Here is a 16,838-nt window from a genome sequence, read left to right as displayed (position 1 = left end):
TTTACCGCTTTCCCCACATTTTCCATCCACAAATTCGCCCGGATTCGAAGAATTTCGACCTCTCCATCACGAACACCACCAGTTCATCTTGTGCCCGATTTTCGCCCAGGCACCGGACGTCGGCTCGCCACGGGACGTCCAACGACCGGACGACCGCTCACCACCGGACGTCCGGAGTTACCTGACGAAACTGAATTTTTTTAGTTTAGTCACCACCACCACCACCCATATTTCCGCATATGCACTCCTTCCACTTATACACCATCACCACTTCCGCATACCACCACCATTGCTTACCCGTTTCGTTCTCCGACACGTTTGCTACTTCGAGCTTTGAGAATTTGAGTTTTGGTACCATGTCCTACTTGTGTTTCGGCTATTTAGGTATGGTTCGACATCAACATCACCGCCACTCATCTTCGCCACGGACGCGTCCTCAACAATGGCCACCTCGACTACATCTTGGTATTCATGACACCATTTTTGACACCATACCGTCCGCAAGACACGGTCACCTCACCTTGGTATTGGACATATCACTCTAGCCATTACATTGATAGCCATCATAGCCTTACTCCTTTGCGTTGGTTACCCATCGAGACTAGCCATTGAGTATTGCCGGCAACGAGACTTGTGCACATTAGTGATCATACTTCCCATAGAATACATACATCATTGTTGCATATCTTGGTATCATCTCTTGTGTCACAAGGTTGCCATCCCTTACACACTTGCTATCTTGGTTCGTGAAGCATTGCATGAGAAAAGAGCTCAAACATCAAAGAGCAAAAAAAGCTTTTAAGCAAAAAAGGAAAAAGATAAGCAAAGAGCTTTTAAGCAATAACCATAGCATCATACAACATTAAGATTGTCATATTAGATCATCTTGGATCATATCATAGAAACTCCTTGTATAGAGCATACTTGGGATAGAAGTCGTTGCACTTTTTGCTTAGTAGGTTGTGCACAAGTCTTTGTATCCGCCTATTGTACAACCGTCCTAGCGTGTCTCTAGTGTTGTGCAACAAGAGCACTTTTTGCATTCCACATTTTGGCTCATCCTTGGTTGCCCAAACCCACTTATCCTTTTCCGTGTGTGTTTCCATGTACATTATTTTTCTTGGTCTACTTGTTGCATTGCAATGTTGTGAATCTTTTCCGACATTGAAGCTCACTCACAATTGCATCAAATTCTGTGCCACCATCCTAACCAAGCTCCACCATAAGCTTTTACTTGTGTAGGTGTGAGAAACCGACAAGAATTGGTACCAATTGTGCTATTTCCTTGTCCACATTGGAGTGATCATTGATCCACTTTCCACTTCGGTCAAGGTACATTTAGTATTCGTTCTTCTCTTTCTACCACTCACATTTTGTATCTTGGAATGATGGATAGGCCAAGTACTTCTACCAACCCACTCTTCATTGAGCACGACGACAACATGAACTCATATGGCACCAAGAGTCACCTCTTTGGTGCACAACGTGCTTGGCATCAAGAGCAAGAAGCAATGAGTGAACACATCGAAAATCTCGCTGCCGACTTGAGACTCTCCGAGCAACGTACAAGGGACTACTCAGACTTCACCCTCTCCGGCACAAATGCACCGACATCGAACACTCTATGTCGTGCCGCGCGCAACGATCGTCAAGCAAGCCTCAATCCTCTACGCAACACCAACTCTCAAGAGCACCGACAACGTCAAACCCAAGAAGGCTTTTGCGCTTGCACGAGAACAGCAATGACAACGCCAACATGAAGAGGAGGAGCGTGCGTGTCTACATCAAGATGCACAAGATGCCGAGGCACAATGCCAAGAACAACAACTCTGTGAAGCTCAAGCACTTGAGGCGCAACAGGCCCTCCATGATTCAAGTCGAGCCATAGCCAACCGAGGCCGACAAGCTCGTGAACACGAAGAAGCACTTCACGAAGAAGTTCAAGAACGAAGATTTCAAGCTCGTGTGCATCGTCAAGTTCCTCAAGTTCCTCCTCGAGCTCGACAAGCTCACCAAGAACATCAAGTTCATCAAGAGCATGACGACAATGGAAATCCTCCACGACAAGAGCAACATGAGGTTGACAACCCTCCTCACCAAGATCAACACGAGCTTGACAATCATCGACAACATGAGCGTCATCATCCCCGACCCCAACACAATGATGAGAAACGCTACGGCAAGCTCAAGTTCACCATACCCAAGTTCAATGGAAGCAACGATCCCAAAGAGTACCTTTCATGGGCATTGAAGATCGACAAAATATTCTGTTTGCACAACTATGAAGAAGAGAATAAGATCACAATGGCATCCCTTGAGGTCCAAGACTATATCTTCATTTGGCGGGAATAAGTTATCAAGCGCCACGAGGCAAGAGGTGAACCACCCATCACTACTTGGGCGCAAATGAAGGATTTTATGAGAGCACGTTTTGTGCCTACCTACTACAACCGCGACCTCTTCAAAAAAACTCCGACTACTCAAGCAAGGAACAAAGAGTGTTCAAGAATATTACAAGGAGATGGAGATTGCCATGATAAGAGCACAGAAGATGATGAGCAAACAGTGGCATGTTTCTTGAATGGACTCAACCATCCTATCAAGAAGATCGCCGACTTCCAACCATACTCGAACCTCATCGAGCTAGTGCATCAAGCTACAAAAGGGGAATGTCAAGTGCAAGAGGATTTCAAGTATGCCAAGTTCTCATCCAAGTCATACGGCTTCTCCAACACCCAAGCTTCAGCGACTCCAACACCATCTACCAAGCCTTCTACAAGCAACGTCGACAAGTCAACTTACAAGCAAGCTTCGTCAACTACAAGTCATCCTCCTACTACTAGCAACTTCAAGCCGAGAGCTTCATCATCATCCACTCCAACCGATGAGACCGTCAAGACAAGTTCCTTCAAATGCTTCACATGCGGAGGACGAGGCCACAAGTCCTACAAGTGCACCAACAAGCGGACCATGATCCTCAATGATGATGGCACTTATGACTCAATGAGTGAAGGAGAAATGGACGCCATCGATCAAGTCGCCATGCACCGGCAAGTGATCGATGACGAGGAACAAGTCTTTTGCGATGAAGATTCAAGTCCCGCTCTTGTTGTCTCCAAGGTCCTGACTCTCCAACATTACCAAGAAGAAGACCAAAGATGCCACATATTCCACACCAAGGCCGGCATCAAGGGAAGATCTGTCAAGGTCATCATCGATGGAGGGAGTTGTCATAATCTCGCCAGTGAAGAACTTTGCTCCAAGCTCCAATTGCCCAAGACGAAGCACCCACATCCATACAAAGTGCAATGGCTTAGCGACTCTGGCACTATCCAAGTCGAGCATCGCGTACAAGTATCCTTCAAAATTGGCGCCTACGAAGACACATTAGAGTGCAACGTCGTTCCAATGATCGTTTGCCACCTTCTCCTTGGACGCCCATGGCAATTTGATAGAGGAGTCATCCACAACGGTCGAACAAACCACTACATCTTCAAGATGAAGGGAAAGGAGTACGTACTTCGTCCCATGTCTCCAAGCTAAGTTGTCGCCGATATGCAAGCCACCCATCATGGAGATAATAGTGAGAGAGCGAGCCACCAAAAAGAGAGTGAGCACCACAAGCCCAAATCGAGTGCCTCCACGATGAGCAAAAAGAAGAGCTTAGTCCTATTTTCCACCAAAAGTGAGATAAGAGGAGTGTGTGAGAACCCATCTAGTGTCCTACACTATGTCCTTTTGTGCAAGGACAATGAACCACAAACTAACACCTCTCACACTCTTCCTCTAGTGTTGTCATCTCTTTTGCAGGAATTTCACGATGTTTTCCCGACGAGCTACCTCCGGGACTACCTCCACTACGAGGAATCGAGCACCGCATCGATCTCATCCCCGGAGCACCGCTTCCGAACAAAGCTCCCTACCATGTCAACCCCGAAGAAACCAAAGAAATACAAAGGCAAGTAAAGTATCTCATAGACCATGGACATGTGCGTGAAAGTTTGAGCCCTTGTGCCGTCCCGGTCATTCTTGTGCCGAAACGAGATGGTAGCTTTCGCATGTGCTCTGATTGTAGACGTATCAATGCTATCACCATTCGTTATAGGTATCCCATTCCACCATCTTTTCAAAAATTGATCTTAAGAGTGGCTACTATCAAATCCTCATACAAGAGGGTGATGAATGGAAAACCGCTTTCAATACCAAGTTTGGGTGGTATGAGTGGTTTGTCATGCCTATGGGTCTATTGGAAGCACCGGGTACTTTTATACGTCTTATGAATCATGTCTTTCGCCCTTACATTGGTGTGTTTGTTGTGGTCTACTTCAATGATATCCTTGTTTTTAGTAAGTCTCTCAAAGAGCATGTCACCCATGTCTGAATCGTTTTACAAACTCTTTGAAAAGAGCACCTCTATGCTAATATGGAGAAATGCCTTTTTGGCATTGACAAGCTTGTTTTCCTGGGTTTTGTTGTTTCCTCTAAGGGTGATCATGTTGATGAGTCCAAGATGAATGCTATTAAGACTTGGCCCCAACAACCAACTTGCAACAAGTGCATAGTTTTCTTGGCCTTGCGGGTTTCTACCGTCGCTTTGTGAAAGATTTTAGCACCATTGCTTCGCCCTTGCATGCTTAGAGCAAGAAGAATGCACCTTTTGTTTGGGGACCATCCCAAGACACCGCTTTCAATGAGCTTAAGAATTTGCTTACTCATGCTCCCGTGCTTGCTTTACCCAACTTTAACAAACCCTTTGAGATTCATTGCGATCCTAGTGGTAATGGCATAGGAGGTCTATTAATGCAAGAGAAGCGCCCTAGTGAAAAACTTTCCGGAGCGCAACTCAATTACCCCATCTATGACAAAGAGCTATATGTCTTAGTGCGTGTTTTGCATGAAGGGGAACACTATCTTCGCCCTCGTGAATTCATCATTCATACTGATCATGAAATGCTCAAGTATCTTAAGGGCCAAACCAAGTTGAACAAGCGTCATGCTAAATGGAGTGAATTTATTGAGTCTTTTCCTTATGTCATCAAGTACATTAAAGGTAAGGAAAACATTGTGGCGGATGCCCTTTCCCGCATATGCATGCTTGTCACTCAAATTGAATTGGATGTCATTGGTTTTGAGCATATAAAAGACTTGTATGAGAATGATCCTACCTTTGCTACTCCCTATGCCAAGTGTTTGACGCACACCTCTTGGGAACGCTATTACATCAAAGATGGATATCTTATGAGAGCTAACAAGCTTTGCATCCCCGAGTCTCCTCTTCGTTTGTTGCTTTTACCGGAATCTCATGGAGGAGGCTTAATGGGACATTTTGGACGTGACAAGACATTTGCCACGCTCTCCAAGAACTATTTTTGGCCCAAGATGTTTCGCGATGTCAACCGCTTCACCAACCGATGCTCTACATGTCGCAAAGCTAAGTCCAAAGCTCAATCCCATGGCATTTACATGCCCCTCCCAATTCCATATCAACCATGGGAAGACATTAGCATGGACTTTGTACTTATTTTGCCTAGGACTAGAAATGGGAAGGATTCAGTATTTGTCGTTGTGGACCGTTTCTCTAAAATGGCACATTTCATTCCTTGTAACAAGATAGACGATGCTTCACATGTTGCTAATCTCTTTTGTAGGGAAATATTGCGTCTACATGGAGTGGCAAAGACGATCGTATCGGACCACGACGTCAATTTCCTTAGCTACTTTTGGAACACCCTATGCGCCAAGCTCGGAATCAAGCTACTCTTCTCCACGGCGTATCATCCACAAATCGATAGCCAAACGGAGGTGACCAACCGCACACTCTCCGCTCTACTTCGCGTACTCATCAAGAAGAACATCAAGGAGTGGGACAAGTGCCTACCTATCGCCAAGTTTGCGTACAACCGAGCAAGACACTCAACAACCGGCAAGTCCCCCTTCGAGGTCGTCTACAGATTCAACCCATTTTCAATATTGGACATCCTCCCCCTACCACCACAAGAGCGCATCAACTTGGTTGCAAATGTACGTGTGAATTATCTCATCAAGGAGTGGGAGGAGTGTCTACCTATCGCCGAGTTCACCTACAACCGCGCAAGATACTCAACAACCGGCAAGTTCCCCTTCGAGGTCTTCTACGGATTCAACCCTTTATCCCCATTGGACATTCTCCCTCTACCACTACAAGAGCGCATCAATTTGGACGCAAGTGCACGTGTGACTCATCTCAAGAAGGTGCATGAAGATACAAGACATACTATCGAGCGCCAAGTACAACGACTTGCGACCAAGCTCAACATCAACAAGCACCCTATGGTATTCAACATTGGAGATCTCATGTGGCTACACCTTCGCAAGGACCGCTTTCCCCAAGAACGCAAGTCCAAACTTCGACCACGAGTGGATGGACCCTTCAAGGTGCTTGCAAGCTACAACGACAACTCTTACAAGATCGACATTCCACACGACAAGTACAATGTGAGCGTCATCTTCAACGTCAAGGACCTCTCGCCCTTCCATGGTGACGAAGAAATTGATCCGGGGACGGATCTTCCCCAAGGGAGGGGAGATGATGCGGAGCATCCCAAGGTCATCCCCATGTACCTACCATCATCTCACCAAGTGCCTAGCAGACCCATGACAAGAGCACGTGCAAGAGCTCTCGAGACCGAGGTGACATCTCTCCTCTCACATTTCCACTTCGATGCACATGAGACATGGCTACTACCTCATATGGACACATTGTCCATACTCATGTATCATGGAGAAGCTAAGGAGAAAGGAGAATAAGAAGAGGAAGATGGACATGAAAACGGAGAAGAAGGAGAGCCACAGGAAAATTCCCAGCCACCGGACGACCGACCGGGACCGGACGTCCGGAGCCTGAAGCCACAGCCGAGCTACGGTGAGCAGACGTCCGGCCCGGACCAGGCGACCGGCGACACCGCACCCGAGCCAAACGAGCGGAAGTCCGATGCCACCGGACGTCCAGCGACTAGAAGACCGGTCCCTTCCGGAAATCCGCAACTTCCACATTCGAGCCAGAACCAGCGGATGACCGGCTACTACTGGACGCCCGGACGCCCGTGAGCCACCGGATGACCGGCCCCCAGCCGACATTCGATACCTGGTTGTGTCCATTTTCGGGCGCAAAGCCCGTGTACCCCCTCCTTTTGCCCCCATTTGCACTAAGACTATAAATAGACCTCCTATTAATCCTAGCTAGGGTTATCAAAGGATTAGCTCATATTTCGTGTCAGATCTTTTCTCATCCACTTGGTTACCTTCTCCTCAGAGATTGCGCCTCCTACGGAGAAGATCCCCCAAGCGGATTCAAACCCCCTTTACGGGAAGAACCTCAAGACCTCCTTTCGGAGAAGACCGGCTACCTTTGTATCATCCCTAGTTGATTGTAGATCATGTATCTTCCTTTGTGTTCATGGATCTAGCGCATGTGTGATCATACTTGTTGGTTTGAGTGTTCTCTTGTGTTTTCCATGTGTTTTCCCTTGTTTCGCTCCTTATGTTCTTCGTGTTCATCACGGGAGCCGCTCCTTTCGTGAAAGATTGGCCGGTTAGGGTTCCTACCCTACATCATAGTGGCACCACTAAGTTCATCAAGCATATCATCAACGCGTGGAATGGGATACCTATAACGAATGGTGATAGCATTGATAGGTCTACAATCGGAGCACATGCGAAAACTACCATCACTTTTTGGCACAAGAATGACCGGGACGGCACAAGGGCTCAAACTTTCATGCACATGTTCATGGTCTATGAGTTGCTTTACGTGCCTTTGTATTTAGTTTGTTTCTTCGGGGTTGACGCTGTAGGGAGCTTTGTTCGGAAGCGGTGCTCCGGGGATGAGGTCGATGCGGTGCTCAATGCATCGTAGTGGAGGTAGTCCCGAAGGTAGCTCGCTAAGGAAAACATCGTGAAATTCCTGCAAAAGAGAAGACAACACTAGAGGAAGAGTGTGAGAGGTGTTAGCTTGTGGTTCATTGTCCTTGCACAAAAGGACATAGTGTAGGACACTAGATGGGTTCTCACACACTCCTCTTATCTCACTTTTGGTGGCAAATAGGACTAAGTTCTTCTTTTCACTCATCATGGAGGTGCTCGATTTGGGCTTGTGGCGCTCACTATTCTCTTTACGATGGGTGGCTTGCTTGTCGGTGATCACTTGGCTTGGAGACATGGTACAAAGTACGTACTCCTTTTCCCTTCATCTTGAAGATGTAGTGGTTCATTTGGCCATTGTGAATAACACCTCTATCAAATTGCCAGGGGCGTCCAAGGAGAAAGTGGCAAACGGTCATTGGAACAACGTCGCACTCCAAAGTGTCTTCATAGGCGCCAATTTTGAAGGAGACTTGTACTCGATGGTCGACTTGGATTGTGCCGGAGTCGCTAAGACATTGAACTTTGTAAGGATGTGTGTCCTTCGTCTTGGGCAATTGGAGCTTGGAGCAAAGTTCTTCACTTGTGAGGTTATGACAACTCCCTCCATCGATGATGACCTTGACGGATCATCCATTGATGCCGGCCTTGGTATGAAAGATGTGACATCGTTGGTCTTCTTCTTGGAGATGTTGGAGAGTCAAGATCTTGGAGACAACAAGAGCGGGACTTGAATCTTCATCTCAAAAGACTTGTTCCTCTTCATCGTTCACTTGACTATGCATGGAGACTTTCTCAAGAGCGTCCATTTCTCCTACACTCATCGAGTCGTAGGTGTCGTCGTTGTTGAGGATCATGGTCCGCTTGTTGGTTCACTCATAGGACTTGTGGCCTCGGCCTCCGCATGTGAAGCATTTGAAAGAACTCGTCTCGACGGTCTCATCGGTTGGAGTGGATGATTATGAAGCTCTCGGCTTGAAGTTTCTTGTAGTAGGGGGATGACTTGGTGTTGACGAAGCTTTCTTAGAACTTGACTTGTCGACGTTGCTTGTAGAAGGTTTGGTAGACGGTGTTGGAGTCATTTAATCTTGGGTGTTGGAGAAGCCGTATGACTTGGTTGAGAACTTGGTATACTTGTAATCGTCTTGCACTTGACGTTCCACTTTGGTAGCTTGATGCACTAGCTCGATGAGGTTCGAGTATGGTTGGAAGTCGGCGATCTTCTTGATAGGATGGTTGAGTCCATTCAAGAAATGTGCCATAGTTTTCTCATCATCTTCCGTTACATTGGCTCTTATAATAGCAATCTCCATCTCCTTGTATTACTCTTCAATGCTCTTGGTTCCTTGCTTGGGTAGTTGGAGTTTCTTGAAGAGGTCGCGGTTGTAGTAGGTAGGCACGAAGCGTGCTCTCATGACATCCTTCATTTGTGCCCAAGTAGTGATGGGTGGTTCACCTCTTGCCTCTCGGTGCTCGATAACTTGTTCCCACCGAATGAGGACATAGTCTTGGAACTCAAGGGATGCCATCGCGATCTTCTTCTCTTTGTCATAGTTGTGAAAACGGAAGATTTTGTCGACTTTCAATGCCCATGATAGGTACTCTTCGGGATCTTTGCTTCCATTGAACTTTGGCATGGTGAACTTGAGTTTTCCCTAGCATTTCTCTTCATTGTGTTGCGGTCGAGGATGATGATGCCCATGTTGTTGATGATTGTCAAGCTCGTGTTGCTCTTGGTGAGGAGGGTTGTCAACCTCATGTTGCTCTTGTCATGGAGGATTTCCATTGTCTTCATGCTCTGGATGAATTTGATGTTCTTGGCGACTTGTGGAGGGGATTCTCAAGCTCGAGGAGGAACTTGAGGAACTTGACGATTCACGCGAGCTTGAAATCTTTGTTCGTGAGCTTCTTCGCGAAGTGCTTCTACATGTTCATGAGCTTGTCGGCCTCGGTTGGCTATTGCTCGACTTGAATCTTGAAGGGCACGTTGCGCCGCAAGTGCTTGAGCTTCACGGAGTTGTTGTTCTTGGCGTTGTGCCTCGGTGTCTTGTGCATCTAGGTGTAGACGCGCGCGCTCTTCCTCTTCATGTTGGTGTTGTCATTGCCGTTCTCGTGCTAGCGCAAAAGCCTCTTGGGTTTGACATTGTCGGCACTCTTAAGAGTCGGTGTCTCGTAGAGGATTGAGGCTTGCTTGCCTATCATTGTGAGCGGCACGGCGAAGAGTGTTCGTTGTGAGTGTACTTGAGCTGGAGAGGGTGAAGTCGGAGTGTCGACTTGAGCGGCTCCTTCTTGATGAAGACGAAGTGGAAGAAGAGCGGTTGAGCAACAAAGCACGAATCTCTTCCATTCTTGCGTCGTTCTCTAGCTTGTGATCGTCGACCTTGTGGTCAAAGTAGTCCCTTGTACGTTTCTCGGAAAGTCGCAAGTCGGTGGCAAGGTTGTCGATGCGTTCACTCATTGCTTGTTGCTCTTGATGCAAAGCATGTTGTGCACCAAAAAGGTGGCTCTTGATGACGTAGTAGTTTATGTCGTTGTCGTGCTCAATGATGAGTGGGTTGGTAGAAGTACTTGGCCTATCCATCATTCCAAGATAAAAAATGTGAGTGGTAGAAATAGAAGAACGAATACCAAATGTAGCTTGACCGAAGTTGAAAGTGGATCAATGATCACTCCAATGTGGACAAGGAAATAGCACAATTGGTACCAAATCTTGTCGGTTTCTCACACCTACACAAGTAAAAGCTTATGGTGGAGCTTCGTTAGGATGGTGGCACAAAATTTGATGCAATTGTAAGTGAGCTTCAATAATGTTGGAAAAGATTCGCAAGATTGCAATGCAACAAGTAGACCAAGCAATGTAATGTACACGGAAACACACATGCAAAGAGATAGGTGGGGTTGGGCAACCAAGGTTGAGCCAAAATGTGGAATCCACAAAAATTCTCTTGTTGCACAACACTAGAGAGACGCTAACATGATTGCACAATAGCCGGATGCAAAGACTTGTGCACAACCTACTAAGCAAAAATGCAACGACTTCTATGCCAAGTATGATCTATGCAAGGTGTTTCTATGATATGATCCAAGATGATATAATATGACAATCTTAATGTTGTATGATGCTATGGTTCTTGCTTAAAAGCTCTTTGCTTATCTTTCCCTTTTTCTTAAAAGCTTGTTTGGCTCTTTGATGTTTGAGCTCTTTTCTCATGCAATGCTTGACGAACCAAGAGAGCAATTGTGTATGCAATGACAACCTTGGGACACAATAGATGATACCAAGATATGGAACAATGATGTATGTATGCTATGGGAAGTATGATCACTAATGTGCACAAGTCTCGTTGCTGGCAATATTCAATGGCTAGTGTCGATGGGTAAGCAACACAAAGGAGTAAGGCTATGATGGCTATCAATGTAATGGCAAGAGTGATATGTCCAATATCAAGGTGAGGTTACCGTTTCTTGTGGACGGTATGGAGTCAAAATGGTGGAACGGATACCAAGATGTAGCCGAGGTGGTCGTTGTTGATGACACGTCCGTGGCGAAGATCAAGGGCGGTGATGTTGATGTCGAACCGTACCTAGATAGCCGAAACACAAAAGGATATGGAACCGCAACTCAAATTCTCAAAGCTCGAAGTGGCAACATGTGTCGGAGTGCGAAACGGGTAAGCAATGGTGGTGGAATGCGGAAGTTGTGATGGTGTATAGGTGGTAGGAGTGCGTAGACGTAAATGTGGGGCGGTGGTGGTGACAAAACTGAAAAAAATTCAGTTTCTTTAGTGTTGGTCGGACGTCCGGTATGGGCCGGTCGTCCGGTCGTCGGACGTCCGTTGGCGGTCGGACGTCCGGTGCCTGGGCGAATATCGGGCACGGGATGAACTGGCAGTGTTCGTGATGGAGAGTTCGAAATTCGTCGAGTCCAGGCGGATTTGTTGATGGAAAAGGTGGGGAAAGGGAGGAAAAGCTAGATCCACTCAAAACAAAGCAAATCCACGGATCAAATCCAACAAAATTTCAACACACCAACAAATCACAAAAAAAAAATTGGGCTATTTTTGTGGGGAATTTTCGAATTAGGGATAAAAACTAGGCTAGCAACACAATGGGAAGGCTCCGAAATCGTGATCAACGAGGTTCTTGATAACAAGGTGATGTAGGGTAGGAACCCTAACCGGTCGATCTTTCACGAAAGGAGCGGATCCCGCGATGAACACAAAGAACGCGAGGAGGGAAACGGCGGAAAACACATGGAAAACACAAGACACTACTAGAAAAAGGGCTATAGAGGGGATTGACACTAATGGCGCACCAGACAAGTAGTGCGCCATTAGTATATACTAATGGCGCACCACCTTCTGATACGCCATTAGAGTTGAAACTACTAATGGCGCACCGGGCCCCGGGTGCGCCATTAGTATCAAAAAAAATTTAACTAGTGCGCCTGTCCAAACATACTAATGGCGCATCCGGACGCAGTGCGCCATTACTAGTTGTAACTAGTAATGGCGCACCTGCCGGAAAGTGCGCCACTAATGTTGTTTTTTTTATTATATTTTTTATTCCCTTTTTTGCACAACTACTAATGGCGCACTGTTCCACCTTGTGCCATTACTAGTTTAAACTAGTAACGGCGCACTGTGGGACAGTGCGCCATTAGTATTTTTTTTTGCAAAACTACTAATGGCGCACCACCAGGAGGTGCGCCATTAGTAACCTGGATTACTAATGGCGCATTTAGAGTTGGTGCGCCATTAGTAAGTGGGCAGCAACAAGATATTTTGGACAGCCTCTCCTACCCACACTCACTTTCTCCCCACTTCATTCTCTCCACCTCCTTGTCTCGGGTGCCTCCTCTTTTTCACCTCATTTCCACCATAGATTCATTCAATTTAAGTGGTTAAATTACCTTGTTTTGATAGGTAAGTAAGGGGGGAAGCTATATTTATGTTGTTCTCCCTACAACAATGTGCACATGCACTTTTTATGGCCTAGCTAGATCTATGTATGTTCGTGGTGTTGCATATGTTCGTGGTGTTGCATATGTGTTTGTGTTTGGAGGTGTACCGGTATTTGAAATTCGATAGTTGCCAATATTTTGCCAGAATGTTGATTCATTTCCGTTTCGGCGAGAATTTTGGCATTAAGCATTCTTTTTGGTCCTATTTTTAGGGAAAGTCATGCCAAATTTTTTCTTGGTTCTAAAATATCGTTTTTCTCTACCCCGCAGGCGACCATGGTCCGCATGATGACCGAAGCATCGTGAATAAGTTTTTGAGGTCCGTGAAGGCCGAGATGCTTCAAAAGAACGAGACGGAGATAAGATATCCGCGTCGAAGATGCAAGCTGAAGAGCCTTATTGCGGACCCGGAATCCGGGCAGGTGCGGGACCACCTGCTCTTGCGTGGTTTCATGGATGGCTAGCGGTGGCAAGGTGATGAAGATGACTACGAAGTCGTCCATGGGGGCCGGGAAAGAAATGAGGAAGGGCAGCAAGACAACCACCGCGGCTCGGGCGGGCGAGAAGACGAAGAATCCCCAGGAGATGATCACGACGGTGATACTGTACACAGTCATCATGTAGAAGATGCAGGACATGATGATGAGGAAGATGCCGGAGCAGACAACGGGCATGATCATGAAGATGATGATGCCGGCGGAGCAGACGACGCTGGACCATCGATGGGCTGGGTGCAGGACCCTCATATTCAAGAGCTGCTTCTCAAGCAGACGGATAACGCAAGAGCTGCCGCCCGAGAGAAAGCCAAGATGGATCAACTTGAGTTAGACGCGGTTACTCCATTGTATGAAGGATGCAGGCCCGAGGATACCCTCCTGAAAGTAACGCTCATGGCTCTGGAGATGAAGGTAAAACACAAAATGACCGACGCATGCTTCGACGAGAACATGTCATTCTGGCACGAACGTCTTCCCAAGGGGAACAAGTGCCTGACCAGTTTGGAGGAGGCGAAGAAAATCGTGTGTCCTCTGGATTTACCGCACGTGGAATACCATGTGTTCATGAACAATTGCATCATTTATCGGGACGAGCACGCGAAGTCTACCATATGTCCGGTGTGCGGCGTCACTCGATACAAGAAGAGGAAGAAAGCTCCTCGAAAAGTGGTGTGGTACTTTCTGATCACTTCTCGTCTGCAGCGGTATTTCGCGGACCCTAAGGTAGCAAAGCTCCTGCGTTGGCACGCGGATAGGGAGGAGAAGAAGCGAGAAGATGACGCAAATGATCCGGAGATAGATAAAAAAGACAAGATGTTGAGTCACCTTAAGGATGCGAGCCAGTGGCAAGCGTTGAACTTCGAAGACCTAGAATTTGGGAACGATCCAAGGAACATCGTGCTGGGCGCGAGCACCGATGGAGTCAATCCGTTTGGCAGCCAGAGAAGCACACATAGCACCTGGCCTATGTTTGTGTGGATGTACAACCTTCCCCCTGGTTGTGCATGAAGAGGAAGTACATTCACATGAGTATGCTAATTGAAGGACCGAAACAACCAGGGAACGACATCAATCTGCATCTAGGGCTGCTGAAAGAGGAGCTTGACACGCTGTGGAAAAGGCCAGCCAATACGTGGGACGCCGCAGAGAAAGAATATTTCCCTACGAGAGCCGCGCTGCTCACGATGGTGCACGACTATCTCGGTTACGGATATGTCGCGGGGCAGGTGGTCCACGGATTTTCTGGATGCGTCAGGTGCATGGATGACACAACGTATCGCCAGCTAGATAGAGATCCCGGGTCTTCGAAAACCGTGTTCATGGGACATCGAAGGTGGCTTCGCAATGATGACCCGTGGAGAAAACGCAAGGATCTATTCGATGGTGAAACCGAACCCCGAGGACGCCCGCGTACGAGGAGCGGCGAGGAAATAGACGAGCTGTTGAAAAATTGGAAAGACTGCCCACTGCTGGGAAAGAAGCAAAAGGCGCTGGAGCCGGGAAAGAAGCGAAAGGCGCCAGAGCCGCTGCTGAAGGTATGGAAACGAGGTCTGTTTTCTGGGACTTGCCGTACTGGAAGATCCACCGTGTGCCTCACAGCCTTGATGTCATGCATATCATGAAGAACGTGTGCGAGAGTCTGCTTGGTACCCTGCTCAACATGCCAGAGAGGACCAAAGATGGGCCGAAAGAAAGGGCAGACTTGAAATCAATGGGCATCAGGTAGGAGCTTCACGCTATATATGATGATGATGATGATGAGGCGAAGCAGGACACGGAAAGTCGTTGCAAAGGCAAAAAGGCCAAGAGGACAGGAAATGACTACCCTCCCGCGTGCTTCACTCTAAGTCAGGAGGAGATCGAGCAGTTTTTCACCTGCCTCGTAGGAGTAAAACTTCCTTACGGTTACGCGGGGAAGATAAGCAGATACCTAGACCCAGCGAAGCTGAAGTTCAGCGGGATGAAGTCTCACGACTGTCACGTGCTGATGACGCAGATACTTCCAGTTGCAATCCGTGGGATCATGGACGCGCACGTCCGTGAAACCCTATTTGGCCTATGCAACTTTTTCGACGTCATCTCTCGAAAGTCTGTTGGCGTGAGGCAACTCAGAAGGCTACAGGAAGAGATCGTGGTGATACTATGCGAGCTTGAGATGTACTTCCCGCCCGCATTCTTCGACGTTATGGTGCATATGCTGGTCCATATCGTGGACGATATCATCCAACTCGGGCCGATGTTCCTGCACAGCATGATGCCGTTCGAAAGGATGAATGGTGTCATCAAAGGATATGTTCGCAACATGTCACGTCCAGAGGGAAGCATAGCCAAGGGCTTTCTGACCGAAGAGTGCATCTCCTACTGCACGAATTATCTAGGCATCGAGAACCCCATTGGTCTGCCCGTCAACAGGCCCCTCGGCAGGCTCGCTGGATGGGGTCACCGTGAGGGTCGTCGCGAAATGCATGTCGACTTCGAGGGTCGACTCGCCGACTTTGAAAGAGCAAACCTAGTCGCGCTACAACACATAGACGTGGTCGATCCTTGGGTGGTACAGCACAAAACCTTTATTAAGAAGACGTACAATGACCGAGGCCAACAGAGGACGGACGGAGATATACTCAAAGAGCACAACTCATGTTTCATGCGTTGGTTCAAGCGGAAGCTTCTGTCGTACCCTTTACATGAGGATTCTTCCGCGGAAGAACAACTCATATTCGCCTTGTCACAGGGCGCCGAGCACAACCTGATGACCTATGAGGCGTACGATATCAATGGCTACACATTCTACACCGAGGCCAAGGACATGAAGAGCGATGGTTATCAGAACTCCGGGGTAACGATGGAATCCTACACCGGTAACGACAAGGACAGATACTACGGAAGGATCGAGGAGATCTGGGAGCTGAGCTATGCTGGAGAGAAGGTCCCGATGTTCCATGTCAGATGGGCCAAGAGCGTCCTAAAAGAAGACCGGTATTTCACCACCATGGTTGTACCCGAAGCCAAATCCAAGACCGCGGGCGCAAACGTCACCGCGAAAAATGAGCCATGGGTACTGGCTTCCCAAGTGGACCAATGCTTCTTCATTACCGACCCGTCAAAGCCCAGTCGTGTTGTCATGAGGAGAGGCAAAAGGAAGATCATCGGAATGGATGGAGTAGCCAATGAGCAAGACTTCGACAAGTACGGCGACCCGAGGATCGAACATGACGACGATGATGAAGTAGCAGCATACACCACAAGAAGAAGCAGGACCACCCTACCTAAAGGACGTCCGTTCCACAGAAGAACTCCATTTGCGAAAAAGAAGGGCAAGAAGATTGTGAACAGATAGCTAGCTAAGATCGATTGTATTTAAATCGTAGCCTTCATTTCTCGATTGTATTTCATGGGCACTTTTTGAACTATCATGAATATTTTTAAATTTCATGGACACTCGATCTCGATCCCCCTCCATCTCGATCGCTATCCCACCT

Source organism: Triticum aestivum, chromosome 1A, assembly GCF_018294505.1.
Source record: "Triticum aestivum cultivar Chinese Spring chromosome 1A, IWGSC CS RefSeq v2.1, whole genome shotgun sequence".
In the NCBI taxonomy this organism is placed as follows: domain Eukaryota; kingdom Viridiplantae; phylum Streptophyta; class Magnoliopsida; order Poales; family Poaceae; genus Triticum; species Triticum aestivum.
The sequence above is the reverse complement of the archived record's forward strand: the minus strand, read 5'-3'. Positions refer to the sequence as shown.